The sequence below is a fragment of the Cryptomeria japonica genome, chromosome 11, assembly GCF_030272615.1.
Source record: "Cryptomeria japonica chromosome 11, Sugi_1.0, whole genome shotgun sequence".
Lineage (NCBI taxonomy): Eukaryota > Viridiplantae > Streptophyta > Pinopsida > Cupressales > Cupressaceae > Cryptomeria > Cryptomeria japonica.
In genome coordinates, this window is record NC_081415.1 from 10,274,601 (window position 1) to 10,289,842 (window position 15,242).

Below are 15,242 nucleotides of genomic sequence, written 5' to 3' on the forward strand. Positions count from 1 at the left end.
GAGGTAGTATACCTCGGTTACTGCAGTTTGTCAGCTGGTGTGAGCCTATTACAGGTATGGTGCTGGGAGCACATTCCAATAGCGAGGCCACTGGCAGACAGGGACAGGTCCGTAGGTGCAGCATATGCCTATGGTTATAGAGGTCTAGTTGTCCAGCGTAAGCTGGGCAAACTAGAGCATTGGAGGAGGGTTTTTGATGACATTGATACGGTCACCTGGAGACCGTACACAGGATGTGAGGTATGGGCAGAGGATGGGTTGGAGATGCCTTTTATATTTATGACGAGGTATTTGATTGGGAAGACCCCGTTCGTCATTGAGCAGTTTGTGGTGACCTAAGTTTTGAGGCAGTTCGGGTGCCAGCAGGGGATTCCTCAGGGAGCATGTTTATATGCACGGCGACAGCAGGATGTGGTGGATTGGGGGCCTACTATTGATAGTGTCGTGGTAGTGGAGGAGTTTGTGGGGTTGGCTGGGCAGATCTAGGACTATGCCCCAGAGATTCAGGACGTGGGCATGACAGATGAGTTCACCCGTTTGTTTGCTGCGCGGGCGGTGGCCAGGATCTTAGATCTGGAGGAGATGAGGCCAGCTTTTGACTCAGATGAGGAGGAGGGAGATGGGGGAGATGATGGGGATGATGGGGAGGATGGAGGAGGAGGACAAGGGAGAGGAGCAAGAGGGAGGCGGGGAGAGAGAGGTGTAGAGAGAGCAGTGCGGCAGGGGAGGATTGAGAGGGGGAGAGGAGGATTGGCTATCAGAGCTGGTAGAGAGGGGAGAGTGGGGGAGGTGCTAGCTGCAGTGGGTGGTGAGGAGGAGCCGAGTCGACCGGCACAAAGGAGGAGGACAAATGTACTCCCACCTCCAGTACCGAGGACAGGCCGTGTGGGAGGGGTTCCTCCAGCACAGGTACCGTTGCGAGTTTGAGTGCCAGGTCATGTGGAGGATGCGCAGATCCGGACCTTGCAGATTACCATTTAGTAGCTGCAGGCACAGATTTTGACCTATCAGTGACAGATTTCTCAGTTGACCACTGAGAGAGATACTGAGATAGAGCGGCAAGGACGAGCGGAGGAGGTGGTGTCCAGCATGCAGAGAGCAGTGGTGGGTGGTCCCATGAGAGACACCCTGAGAGAGCTGGTGCTGAGAGCCCAGGAGGTAGAGTACTATAGGCGGCATTATGAGGTGGTAGTACCCAGGGATCGGCGAGTGGAGAGTTTTGCTCAGTCGAGATCTAGCCGATCTCGAGCTACTGGGTCACGGTCGGAGAGCCGAGGTGTCACTCGTCCACCGAGACAGGACCCTCTTGGAGATCCAGGGGCGGGTGCATCTGGAGCGAGACCATCTCCGTCGGGAGATAGTCATACTTGAGAGACATGGTCTCCATTGTATTTTTGGATCATTGTTATTCTTTGTACTGGACACAGTGTTTGGACACATTTTGTAGATGTTGATCATTTTTGAGATATATATACGACACCATTTTTGATCATATGATGTGTTTATATGGATGCATGTTATGTGGGTTATTTTATATGATGATGCAATATATGATGTAATGCATGATGCAGGATGTATACTTTTTATATGCTGTGAGATGTATCTTGAAACAGAGATGTATGTTTTTAATATGCTGCTAAATGTATCGTGATATGTAAATGATGTTAAATAATATGCAAACTACTTGTAAAATGATATGCAATAATGATATGCAAACATGCTTGAAATGATATGCAATGAGGTTAAATGATATGTAATGATGATATGCAACTAATTGTAAAATGATGTGCAACTAATTGTTTTTGGAGCATCCCGCATTTTGTATTTGCCATCCGATAGAACCATATTTTTGCTTTCTTTGTAGGTTTCATCATTGAGCATTGATTTGTTTAGGATATGTTGAAAATTTATACAAGCATAAAGGTATAATTGAACCATAATGACCTGAGAAAAATTTACATGATGTTTGATTTTGCAAGATAGCACAAGCGTCAAGGTATAATTGAACCAGGATGACCTGAGTGCGTATTGCGTAAACAGACAAGATTTGATCATTTGCATGCGTGAAGTTGAATCAGGCCTTCAGTGATATTCAATGTATCACGTCCCGAGACATGTATTCACATAGTACAAGTGATCGCCTCCCAGACAGAAGACTAAGAAAATATTGGAAGTTCCCCTTGACCTCTAGCTGTGAAGCATTTAGTGAGACAAGGAAGAGAATCCAATAATTCAAAAAAAAGTTCAAAAAAATGCAAAACTAGTTAAGATTTTATGCTATAGTGCAACATTCAGTACTTCAGAAAATCATCCATCCTTGTTAGTTTTGATTTGTTTGGTTTTGTTTGGCAATGAAGCGTAGTTGTTTGTTGGATGTCATGCTGTTGAGTTTTGCATCTAGTCTTGATGTCTTGAGTGTTTGCAATATTATTTACATGCCCCTAGCTGAGTGTGCCTCTTGATGTGAATATATACAGTGATTCCAAGCCATGGTGGATTAGTGGTAAGAGGATATATATAGACAAATCAGGATAGTGACTACGCTAAGTATGTCCTGAATGGATATTTGTTAAGTGTCGGGCGATGGCCGATAGTGTTTGTAGGGATAAAATGGCGTGGATATAGATGGAGGAGCCATTCTTTCACAAGAGCGCCTGTTTACCAGGTTTTCACCATTTGTTTTTATTGTACTTTGTTTTTGTTTTTTCTGGATTTTTTTAATTTTTTTGTTTGTTTTTGGCTTTTTCCGTGCACTAGGCTACTTAAGTATAGTACCTTTTCAGATGGATTCTGTTAGTTGGTTCGTTGAGCACACCGCCTTCAGAATTTGTTAGCTGATAGGCACCTGATCCATAAACTGAGATGATGACATAGGGACCCAACCAGTTAGGCTCAAATTTACCTTTCTTTTCTCGATCTTGCTGATTTCTTGGATTTTCTTTAAGGACTAGGTCACCAACTTTGAAGTTGCGGGGAATGACTTTGTGATTGTAGCTCCTGCACATGCATTGCTGATATGCTTTGAGATGAGTATAAGCATGTTGGCGTCTTTCATCTAATAGCTCAAGTTCTTGTAGGTGGTTAACTCGATACTCTTCATCTAGGATTAAGCCTTTCAAAGAGACTCTGAGAGATGGGATCTCTACCTCCAGTGGTAAAATAGCCTTTGATCCATATACCAATGAGTATGGTGTTGCTCCGATAGGTGTGCAGATGTTGGTCCTGTATGCCCAAAGTGCTGGATTGAGTTGTACATGCCAATCTTTGCCTGCATCATTCACTGTTTTCTTGAAGATTTTTAGTATTGTCTTGTTAGATGCTTCTGCTTGACCATTTCCCTGTGGGTAATATGGTGTAGAGAACCTATGTTGGATTTTGAATTTCTCATATAGTTCCTGTACATCTTGGTTCTTGAAGGGCCGTCCATTATCCATGATGATTGAACTTGGAATACCATATCTATAGATCAGATAATTGAGGATAAAAGAGGCAATTTGTTTCCCAGTCACTGTGGTCATGGGAACTGCTTCTATCCATTTGGTAAAGTACTCTGTTGCAGTTATAATGAACTTGTGTCCATTTGAAGATGAAGGATGAATTTTGCCAATGAGGTCCAGTCCCCACTAACAAAAGGGCCAGGATGTTGTAAATGGCTGCAGTTCTTGTGCTGGTGCATGTATCAGATTACCATGGATTTGGCATTTAGGACATTTCTTGGCAAAGTGATATGAGTCTTTCTCCATTGTAGGCCAGTAGTATCCCATCCTTAGAAGCTTTTTAGCAAGAGTAGTGCCACTTGAATGTGTGCCACAAATACCTTCGTAAAGCTCGTGTAAAGCAGAATCAGAATCATTACGATCAAGACAACGAAGAAGAGTACCATCGAGACCTCGACGATATAAAGTATCAGCGGTAAGGGTGTAACGGGCAGCTTGTCGGATAAAGTTACATTTTTGGTTATGGGATTGGTCAATGGGTAAGATATTGTGTTTGAGGTAGTCGTATATTGGTCCATATAACGGAGAATCTAAACCAGTCAAGGCATAGATAACATGGGATTCAAAGTGGTCATAGGCGAGGGAGAACAGTTGCTCTACCAGGAACTCATAACGACTCTGTTGCTCTAGAATTTTTAGTAACAAAGCGATTGTAGCCATTGCATCGGCTGCTTTGTTGTTCAACCTTGGTATTTGCTCGAAGGTGATGTGCACAAAATACTGTTTGAAATCATCCACCATTCGCTTGTAGGGTAAGAGTTTGTCATCCTTTGTCTGATAGTCATTGTTGATTTGATGGATGACCAGTTGTGAGTCCCCATAGACTTTTAACTCTGTGATTTTCCATTCTACAACCATTTTGATGCCTATGACAAGTGCCTCATATTCAACCACATTATTGGTGCATGGAAACATAAGTCTGTATGATCTTGGTATAGTGTGTCCTTCAGGAGTGATGAATAAAATGCCAGCACCTGAACCATGTTGTGTATAGGATCCGTCAAAGTATAGGGTCCAATGTTTGGTAGAAAGAGCAAGAACATCTCTGTCTGGAAATTCAATCTCCATGGTGTGTTTTCCTGGTAGGGGTGCTTCGGCTTACTGATCTGCAATTTCTTATCCTTTGATTGCTCGTCTTTCTGTGTATTGGATGTCAAATTCACTGAGAATCATGACCCATTTAGCTAATCAGCTTGTAAGAGCTGCCTTGCTGAGTAGATATTTGAGAGGATCAATTATTGCGACCAACTTGATGGTGTGTGCTAGCATATAATGTCGGAATTTCTGAGATGCGAAGACCACTGTTAGGCAAGCCTTTTCAATGAATGTATAGTTGAGTTCATAGCCATTCAATGTTCTACTGATGTAATATATGGCACGTTCCTTTCCTTGTTGATCCTCTTGTGCCAATAATGCCCCCAGCGATATGTCTGTGGTTGAGATATATAAAATAAGAGGCTTTCCTGCAACTGGAGGTACTAGAACTGGTGGATTCATCAGATACTGTTTGATTTGGTAAAAAGATTTTGCACACTTGGCCTCCCATTTAAATGGTACATTTTTGTGTAGTAAATGGTTAAATGGTAGACTTTTATCTGCTAGCTGAGTGATGAATCGCCTGATTGATTGAAGTCATCCTTGTAGAGATCTGAGTTGACTGATATTCTTTGGTGGTGGCATGTCCATAATGGCCTATACCTTTGCTGGATCTACTTCAATACCTTTAGCTGAGACTATGTAGCCTAGTAACTTGCCTGATGTAACCCCGAAGAGACACTTCTTAGGGTTAAGCTTGACTTGGAATTTCTCCAATCGATCAAAAATCTTTGTTAGGATGCCAAGATGTTCTGCTTTGGTGAAGGATTTAGCTAATAAGTCATCCACATAGTCTTCCATAAATGTGTGCATCATGTCATGGAATATTGTGGTCATTGCTCTTTGATAAGTGGCCCCTGCATTCTTTAAGCTGAAAGACATAACATTCCAACAGTATGTTCCCCAAGGACAGGTGAACGCGGTTTTATCTTGATCTTCTGGGGCTATTTTGATTTGATTATAGCCTGAGAAACCGTCCATTAGTGAGAGCATTGCATGGCCTGCTGTGAGATCTACAATTATGTCGATACTGGGCAGAGGAAAGTCATCCTTTGGACAAGCTTTGTTGACGTCTCTGAAGTCAGTGCAAATTCTGATACTACCATTTGGTTTTGATATGGGAACAATGTTGGAAATCCACTCTGCATAGTCAATGGGTCAAAGGAATCTGACGTCTAATAGTTTCTTTAGTTCAGTTTTGACCATGAGTGCGACCTATGGATTCATCTTTCATAGCTTTTGCTTGACTGGCTTAACTCCTGTAGAAATGAACAGATGATGCATGATTAAGTGTGGATCCACTCCAGGCATATCAGCATATGACCAAGTAAAGTTGATTTGCTGTCCTTTAAAGAAGATGATGAATGCCGATTTTTCTTCCTCTGTCAGAGATTCTGCAAGGTGTAGGTTCTTAACTGCTTCTGTGGTACCAATGTTGATTGATTGAGTGGGCTCAATCAATATGGGTGATCGCTCATGAAAGTGCTCAGGAAGAGTGTCAAGTCTCCCATCGTTAGGTGCCTTAAAAAGGTTTTCACCCTCAGATGGGTCCTTTATTTTTACTTTTTTGTGATCGAGAGCTGCCATTGACTGGTTTTCAGCAGTAGATCCTTTATTTGGTTCATTTTTGCGACTGAGAGACTTGGCACTCCCTGGTTTGTAGACATCGTTATTTTGTTCACTGGTAGAGCCTGTTTCCGGATTTACGGTACATAGGTAATGGATAATAGATTCGTCATTTGGAAAAATTGGTATATCATGGATTTCAGGTTCATCCCAGTCGATGAGATCAGGGAAGACAAGTGGTAAGGAATCGTGAGGTGGATCAAGTTCGGCTACTGTGAGGGTTAGGACAAAGTTTTCATCGTGATTTTTCTTGGTTTTAAAGAAGTTTAGGATTTTGTCGAGGTCTTCGATGGTATTATCCTCTATATATACTTGCTCATAATGTTCCTGTTCGCTTTCCTCGGCGTCATAGATATTCTGCGGTCCAAATTCCAGAGGTCTATCTTCTGCGTTATGTTCTTCTTGGGAAATAGATATAGAATCAATATCACTAGGGATATCTGTAGTAGCATTGGAGCAGGTACCCCATTCATATTCATTGGAATCAGTCTCATAGGCATCATCCCAGATTCTATCTGTGCTGTAAACAGGTATGTTGTATGGTGAAAACAAAACTTTGATGATGGATACCATTTTGATGGTTTTTGTTGATTCTGTGTCAGATCCGTCCTCTACGTTCTGGATTTGTTCATAGACTGTACTTCCTCGGGGAGGAAGAACGGTATCTGGAGATGACATGATTTGTTCTTGAGATATTAGTGTCTGAATATGAGCTATTGCTGCAGATAGGGCCTTCTTATGACTTAGAAGCTTTGCCTGATGTAACTTCTGATCTTGATGTTCCCGTTCCTTGCGGATTGTTTTTGCTGATTCAAAGAGTGCTTCCTACCAGGATTCTTCTTTGTACTTTGTCTTTACTTTCCATTGAGGTTTGATAGGTAGGTGTGGCGACCGTTTCAATAGGAATGTGAGTTTAGAACCCAATCCTGCTTTGTTCCTGCTAGGTTGTGAAGGAAGATCTATAGGTTCAGTGAATCCTTCTTTGCATTTCCCAATAGGTCCTTTACCACCATATCCCATTTGTTTCATGATTAAGTATCATTTTCCATACAGGTGTGTTGGTAGAACAATGTCCAGATTGGCTGCTCTATGATCTTCTTCTTCATCTTTATATAACCAGCTAAGAACATCTTTGTCTTCTGATTCATGTGCTAGAGTACCCAATTGGATGAAGGTACCATCAAATTTAGTGATGGGCTGAGTGGCCAGATGTGTTGATGTAGTAGGCAAACCATGCGATCTAGGTGATGTTGGCAATTTAGCCAAACATAAAGGGTCCAAAGAGTATTCTCCCATACCTTGGTCTTTGATTTGCATTTTCTGCTTGAAGTCTCCCCATAAGGAGTTGGATTTTGTTGTGTGTGGATCTAATGTTGAAGATTGCTGCTTTTCTCTATTATGAGGAACCAAACTGTCTTGGGCTGCCCCCATTGCATTGCAATGTTGAAATGGATTGTGATCAGCAGATATGGATATTTCGTGTCCATCATAAGGAAACTTGACACACTGATGATATGTAGAAGGTACTGCTTGCATTTCATGTATTCAGGGTCGTCCTAACAAAATATTGTAGGTTAGATCAATATCTAAGACTTGACAGATAGTATCCTTTTGTACTGGGCCTACTTGAATAGGTAATATCACTGTTCCTTTAGAGGACCTTTCCTCATCATCATATGCCTTTATGGTAATTTTCTTGCAAGGATCAATAGATTCTTTTGAGAAGCCTAATGCATGGATAAGCTTTAAAGTACATATATTAAGTCCGGCTCCTCCACCTATTAAGACTCTTTTTACTCAGTGTTTGCAAACAATGACTTCAATATGGAGAGGAGTATTATGTGGATGGATCAAGGAAGCATCGTCATGCTCTGAGAAGGTGAGGTTATGAGGTCCAGTCATATGGGCGACCATGGCTTGAAATCTGTCTGTATCCAAATTTTGAGGTACATTGGTTTCCAATAGTGCTTGTTCTAATATGTCTTTGTGCTTTGGTGATAGTTTCAATAATTCTAGGATAGATATCTGAGCTGGAGTCTTACGTAGTTGGCTAACCAAGTCATATTGGATTTTTGGTATGGTAGTTGTAGGTGTAGTATGTCCTTTTAAGACATATTTCTGAGTGCGGGTTGTTACATTGACAGATTCATGATCACGCTGATCTCGGATGGTGATGACATTTACTTGATGATCTTCAGCTGATATGTGGTTGATGGTGTTGTTGTAGATGTGATTAATACGAGCTCCGCGTGTTTCATCTGAAGTTGATGCTCCATCTTTGTTGTAATTTGGGAGAGGATTTTTAAAGGCTCTGTGATCACTATTCATTTTGAGACCATCAATTGTTAAGTCACCTCGATCAATCACGTCCTGCACTATGTGTTTTAATCTCATGCACTCGTTTGTTCTATGAACCTTGTTGCGATGGAAATCACAATAGTGCGAATCATTCCACCAAGGTGGTTTTATTGGGGGTTCATAATTGTTGATTGGAGGCAAAGACAGAATCTTGTTTGCCAAAAGTTCTCTGAATGTGGATTCTAATGATTGTCCCAGTGGTGTGAAGATGCGCTTTTGGAAATTGTTCGCGTTGCGTGAATTGTTGTTAGGTCCTGGATTCATGTTTTTTCTTTGAGTATCGTTGGCGTTGTTTGTATTGAGTTGTCCTTGATCAGTGTTTTGTGTATATGTGTTAGCATTTGGTGCAGCATTTTTAAGATTTTTCGTGTTCTGAGGATTTCCAGATAATGCAAGCACTGGTTGCTTAGATTTGGGATCATGTGATTCGTTGTTGCCTTCGTTTCTGTTTCAAGTCCAAAATCGAGATTTGTCAAGGTTGGTGTTGTTCTGGTTATTGTAGTTTGATGAGTTTGTTCCTTCCTTGTAGAATTTGAGTGTGCCCTTTTTGACACATGCTTCTTCCACTTGAATGCCATTTTCAATCAATTTAGCGAAAGATGGTATGCATTGAAGTTTTAGTTTATAACTCATCTCGCCATTCAGGTTATCGATGAAGATTTCCATTTTCTCCTTTTTAGGAATATCTCGAGGATATCTGGAGACCATGCGTCGCCAGCGTTGAAGGAATACCATGAATGTTTCATTGTTTTTTTGTTTGGTATTGCAAACATCTAGCATGGTTATGGCATGTTGAATGTTGTAGGAATAGTGAGTTATGAATTTGTTAACCAACTCATCAAATGATCTGACAGGTGGTGAGATTTTGGATAACCATTCCATGGTTTGCCCTCCCAAGCTTCTGGGGAATAACCTCATCAAATAGGTGTCATCATGAGCAAATTCAAGGCTTAGTGTGCAAAATTTGTGAACATGATCCCGGGGATCACTTTTCCCATCATATTTATCAAATTTGGGAACATCCGAGTTTGGAGGAAAAGGCACCATGTTCAAGCTTCTGTCAAATGGGTAAGGACAGATTTCGTTTAAAGAGTACCGTACTGTTGTCCCTTGTTGCATATCCTATATTTTCCTTTGCAACATTTGCATTTGTTGAGTAAGGGCTACCAAAGGTATATTGTCTTGTCGAGGAAAAAGTTCTTGCCTTGTATTGGTTCTCAGCTGAAAAGGTGTGGTAAATGGTATATGTTGCTCTGGTGTTTCTAGCTCAGGTATATGCATTTCTGGTATGCGTTGTTCTGGAATGTGTTGTTCAAAGTTATGCTGTTCAGGTATGCGAGTTTCTTCTTCTCTGCGTTGTTCTTGATATGCATATTGTCGAGATCCGATTTGAAAAATGTTTGGGTCGAAATCTTCAGGAAGTTTAACGCCTTTGCTTGTAAGCATCAACAAATATTTTTCTTTGTCATTTTCCATGAGTTTTTCGACAAGTTTTTAGAAGGAAGGATTTTCTTGACATTCCTGAAGAAGGGCTTCAGTAATTTCAGGTTCTTCTACTGGTGGAACTTCAAAAGGATTTGATAATCTGCGATTCATACTTGATTTTGCGTGTGTCTCACTTTGTTTGTCTCATTGAGAGCGAGTAACAAGCATTTTAGTAAAAACTTTCAGTGATGAAAGGGACAAAAGCCTCTTCAATGTGTTGCTCGGGTGTTGGTGGTTCTGGTTGAGATGTGTTATATGTGATGCACTCGTCGGGCAAGAATGCTGGATTGATCTTTCCTCCATGGTTTATGGTTTGATTAAAAGCAGACTTTTGATAGTATGCTCTTGTTTTCAAAGGTTCTTTGTCAAATTCGCTAGATTTGTTTTGGATATAACATTTGATGTGATGAAGGAATACCCGATGAGATTTGAAAAGTTGACGATTGATGTATAAAAACTTATTTCTCTTGATGAATTTGGAAAAACTAGGTTGTTGTTTCTTCAACGTGATGTTACGATAGAGGTTCTTTCTTCTCAGAATAAGGGGATTAGTCATGCATGAGTGATCAATGGTTTCCTTTGATTGGTTTGGATTTAGTTGATTCTTGTTTTGAAAATTTTCAAATCTTACTTTATCAGAGTGAAGGTTTAGATGTCCCTTCACGATAAAGCATGTCAAATGATATGGATAAAAGTTTCCCGATCTGGAAACTGGATTTGACAATTTGAGAATTTTAAACAATTGCTTTGAGATAGAAATCCGTAAGATGGTAAAGGATTTTGTTGATACTAATGATGAAATCTTTGGATTATGATAGGAGAAACGTCCTCTATTGTGCGATTTATTTAAGATTCTGACAACTTTTGTTTTGACACAAATTTAACGCAAGAAATTGTTTTAGTGGTTTGTTTGTCACTCTGGTTTGATGAAAAATGGTTTTTTGATGAAAAAGGCTTCTAAAAATGTTTTGGAAAATTTTAAATTTTTTTTGGTTTTTGCTCTCTGTTTTCCTATTTTGGATCACGCACTAGAACAGAGTCTACATGCGCTACTGAATTTACTTGATGCGCTAAAATAATGAGCACACGTGCTAATCTGCCCCTAGACACGCGCTAAAATTTAGATTTTTTAAAAATGGCGGTCTAACAGTTTCAAAAGTTTATGCGCTATCTTGGGTATTCTATGCGCTAACTTTTAGACTGCATGCGCTAATGTTTCTATGCCACGCGCTAAAGTTAGGACTGTTGAAAATTGTTGTGGAATTTGTTCGAAAAAGCTACGCGCTATACTGGGTCTGTTACGCGCTAACTTTTAAACTTTATGCGCTAATTCTTGGTTCCTAAGCACTAAGCTGTTGCTGCCACGCGCTAGACTATTTTTCGGATGCGCTAAAGGAATTTATACTATTTTGCCTTATGATAAAACGCTACTATTTTAACTCCATGCGCTATTTTGAGGTTTGGATGCGCTAACAGAAGTATTCCTCGCGCTAAGATGTTGCTCTCATGCGCTACAATGCCCTGATTTTTTCGTTTGTTGATTTCTTGAGGATTTTGAATTTTGTTGAGAAATTTTCAAGTGTAATGGATGATTTTCTGAAGTAATAAATGCAAGCACGACACAAAAAGTACAACCATTTTGCCTAATTTAACAAAAAGTGTATGTTCTGCGAGGATGTGTTCAAATCCCCAATGTTTTAATAGGTTTGGACACAAGTAATACACTTCAGAAAGACAATTTAGTCAAGGGTCATAAATAACATCATAGCCCACTAGTCTTGATACTCTGTCAGCTCAAACATCCATGTCACCCCCTAGAGGGCGCCCGTTTTTTTGCCTTTTACCAGAAATTAACTCAAAGTGAATTGCTTCACAGTTGAGTAGTTATCTTGGGAGATATATGGTGAGTAATCTTGGGGGCGGATTCTTCCCCACCCTTGCACTATGATGTTATAAATGTCTGGTTACTGACTCAGTTCAAAGCTTCTAATTCTATGGTTCGTAATCAGGCTTCCCTTTCGGCCATCAGTGATAAACTCCTTAAGGAGACTTCCCAACCTTTAGAACAAAAGCTTTACGTATCTCAAGGATACTGGGGGAAGGCTAATCACTGCGCGAAACCGTTGAAAAGAACTTTCGTCACTTTCCACATTTGATTATAGTGGGTTGGAATTCTTGGCGTTAAAGTCGTTCCCACTTAGGTCGTTCCCTTCACACCAGCCATAAATGACTTTAAGAGTTGATTGCAACTCCTCGGGAAGGCAGACCTGCTAAAGGTTTTAATGCTTGAATTACTGAAAGCTGTAAGAGTGGTCTGGATTTTTGATCACCCAGTTAAGGGGAGAGCATATTCCTTCCACTTTCGAGACAAAGCAATCAATTGGGTTTATTTTATTCTTTCAAATCAGTGATTTGCTAAAATCTAAGCGGAGATGTTGCTCCACAAAAACATGGTGTTCATTTTACCTTAAAAGAATGAGTTTATGATCTATGAAAAGGAAATGGTCAACAAAGCAAAAAATTTTGATTTAGAGGTCAACAAAAGAAATCATTTTTTTAAAAATAAAATCCCCTGCTCTACTTGCAAGAAACTGTTAGAATCCTGCAAGCAAAAAAAAAAAAGAAAATGTTAGATGATTTGGGGGACTTCTACAAGTCTAAAATTTCAGTTCGGTTACAATAATTTTTTTTTGTTTTTGTCTGTGATGTGCTACAGAATGGACTGTATACACTATAATAAAAACCAGATGCGCTAAACTGATGTTCCTCTGCGCTATACTGTTGCTTGGATGCGCTACTCTGTGAGTTGGAAGCGCTGCTCTGTTCCTTTTCTTTCTCCCGCGCTCAGTTCTGCAGGAAAATTTGAAATATGATGCGCTAACATTTTAATTTTACGTGCTGGATGATGGTCTACAAGCGCTAAATTGTGAGCTGGATGCGCTAATATATTAACTTGATGCGCTACTCTGTATTTCGCCCGCATCAAGACCTACAGGAAAATTATAGGGGAAGTCATGCGCTAAAGAAAGGTCTTCACGCGCTAGAGTATGGATCCCACACGCTAAAGAGTAAGCGGGATGCGCTAGACTGTTAACTGGATGCGCTATGGAATGTTTCCGACGCGTCGATTCCTTTTTCCTACGGACCTGCAAAAGTCATTAATTTGAAAAATCAATTTGTTATTTGGGGTCGGGCCCCACGGTGGGTGCCAGAAATGTATGAGGGAAAAGTGGGCTGATAAAACTTAATATGTGAAAATATTGTTAGAAACTAGTCCACACACACACACATGACTTCTTGGTGCAAGCTATGGAGTAATAACGTATTACTCAGCTTCCCAAGGAGGGTCCCATGGTTCTCTATTTCACAACGTCCCTCAAACCAATGTTTTGCTCTCAGATTACTGAGCAAAATGGTTAAGGGATGGCAAATGCAAGAACGAGGGATGTTCTGATAGATTTTTAGTATGAGATGTATTCTAAGCTATGTCTGATTCTAGAAATGCAATAAACTAGATGATAAGATGACAGGGTTAGTATGAATACTATCCTAACATACTATATTTAGTCTATGATTGAACTAAAATGATAAAGAAAGTAATCTAAACATGCATATTTAGTCTACTTCCTAATTTAAAAAGAGGCTAAATGATAAGCATATGTGAAATGAGAAAGCTTGAAAGAATTTGAGCATAAGTGTAATGCTTCAAATTTGAAAGATGATTGTTGAAAATGGAGGAATGAGAGCTCTATTTATAGCACAAACAGGGCAATGGATGGTCAAGATTGAAAGGTTTAATCAAGGGCCAAGTTTGAAAGTTGGGGATCCATGTGCACGATTGGCACCAATAAAATGGTGACAAGTATCAACATAGGATTGGGTTGAGAGAAGGGGTTGGAGGAATTAAAGGCCTGAGAAGACTTCATGGTTATCTAAAGGCTAAGGGTCAAGTCTAAATTAAGATTACCCACTGGATTAAGAGTTAATCCAAAGATAAACCTTTGTGCAAATGATTAAGAGATAATCATGGTCAAAGCATTAAAGACCTAATGAGACCTTTGGGTTGGGTAGAGGTTGAGTCAAAACAAATGTTTTAACCATGTAGGAGGGTTGGAGTTAACCATTAATGGTTATTGGAGACTTTGGGGATTAAGTGGTTGAAGGTTGAAAGCCTTCAATGGTTATCAAAGACTTTGAGCCATTTAGTGGTTGAAGGTTGAAAGCCTTTAATGGTTATCAAATACTTTGAGGGTTTGAGAAGTGACTTCCCTTTGCTTAGGGATGTGACAAAGTTTAGAGGAGGGGTTAGGCTAATTAGAAGCGATTAGAAGATTCTAGAAGGGATTAGAAAGGGGTTTATGATTTTGCAAGTGGATGGAGGGATAATAGGATTTAATTGAAATAATTTAATTTATTCAATTTAGGATAACTTTTTAATTAAATTTGAATGTAATTAAAAGTGGATAGGGGAGATTTAATTGAATAGAATGATTTATTCATTAAATGGATATAGTGAATTTAATTTAAATAAATTGAGTAATTTATTTAATTAAATAGAAGAATGTGGATAATTTAATTAAATTGGATTTAATTAAATAGAGAAATGAACATAAAATATTCATTTAGGAATATGGTCATTTTTATACGTCTACAGTGAATACTCAGCAAATTTTGAATTATATGTCCAAGTTCATGATAGAATGCAAAGAAACCCTTAAAAATGTTGCTAAATGGGTATTCAAATATGTGCTTGATACTATGAACATTGAACTAGAGTACAAGAAGAAGTGACAACTTCTACTTGTCTGGTTACTCATACCAATTGATTAAGATTGAAAATCATCAAATGGATATGCTTTCAACTTAGGTTCAAGAGTAGTTTCCCAAGTAAGTGAGAAGCACATGGAAATTCCCATTTCTTCATTTGAAGAAAAGTAAAATTTCCTTTAAATGATCAAATACTAAGTGTAATCACATAAATCTGTCCATTTTAATTAAATGAATATTTTCTATTTATTTGATTAAAAAAAACCCACTAGCCATCAGTTAATTAAATTAACATTTAATTAATTCATCTTCAAACATTCTCCTATTAATTAAATAAATTATTCAATTTATTTTAATTAAATCATTAAACCAAATTCACAATCAATTAAATGAATAAACCCTATTTATTTAATT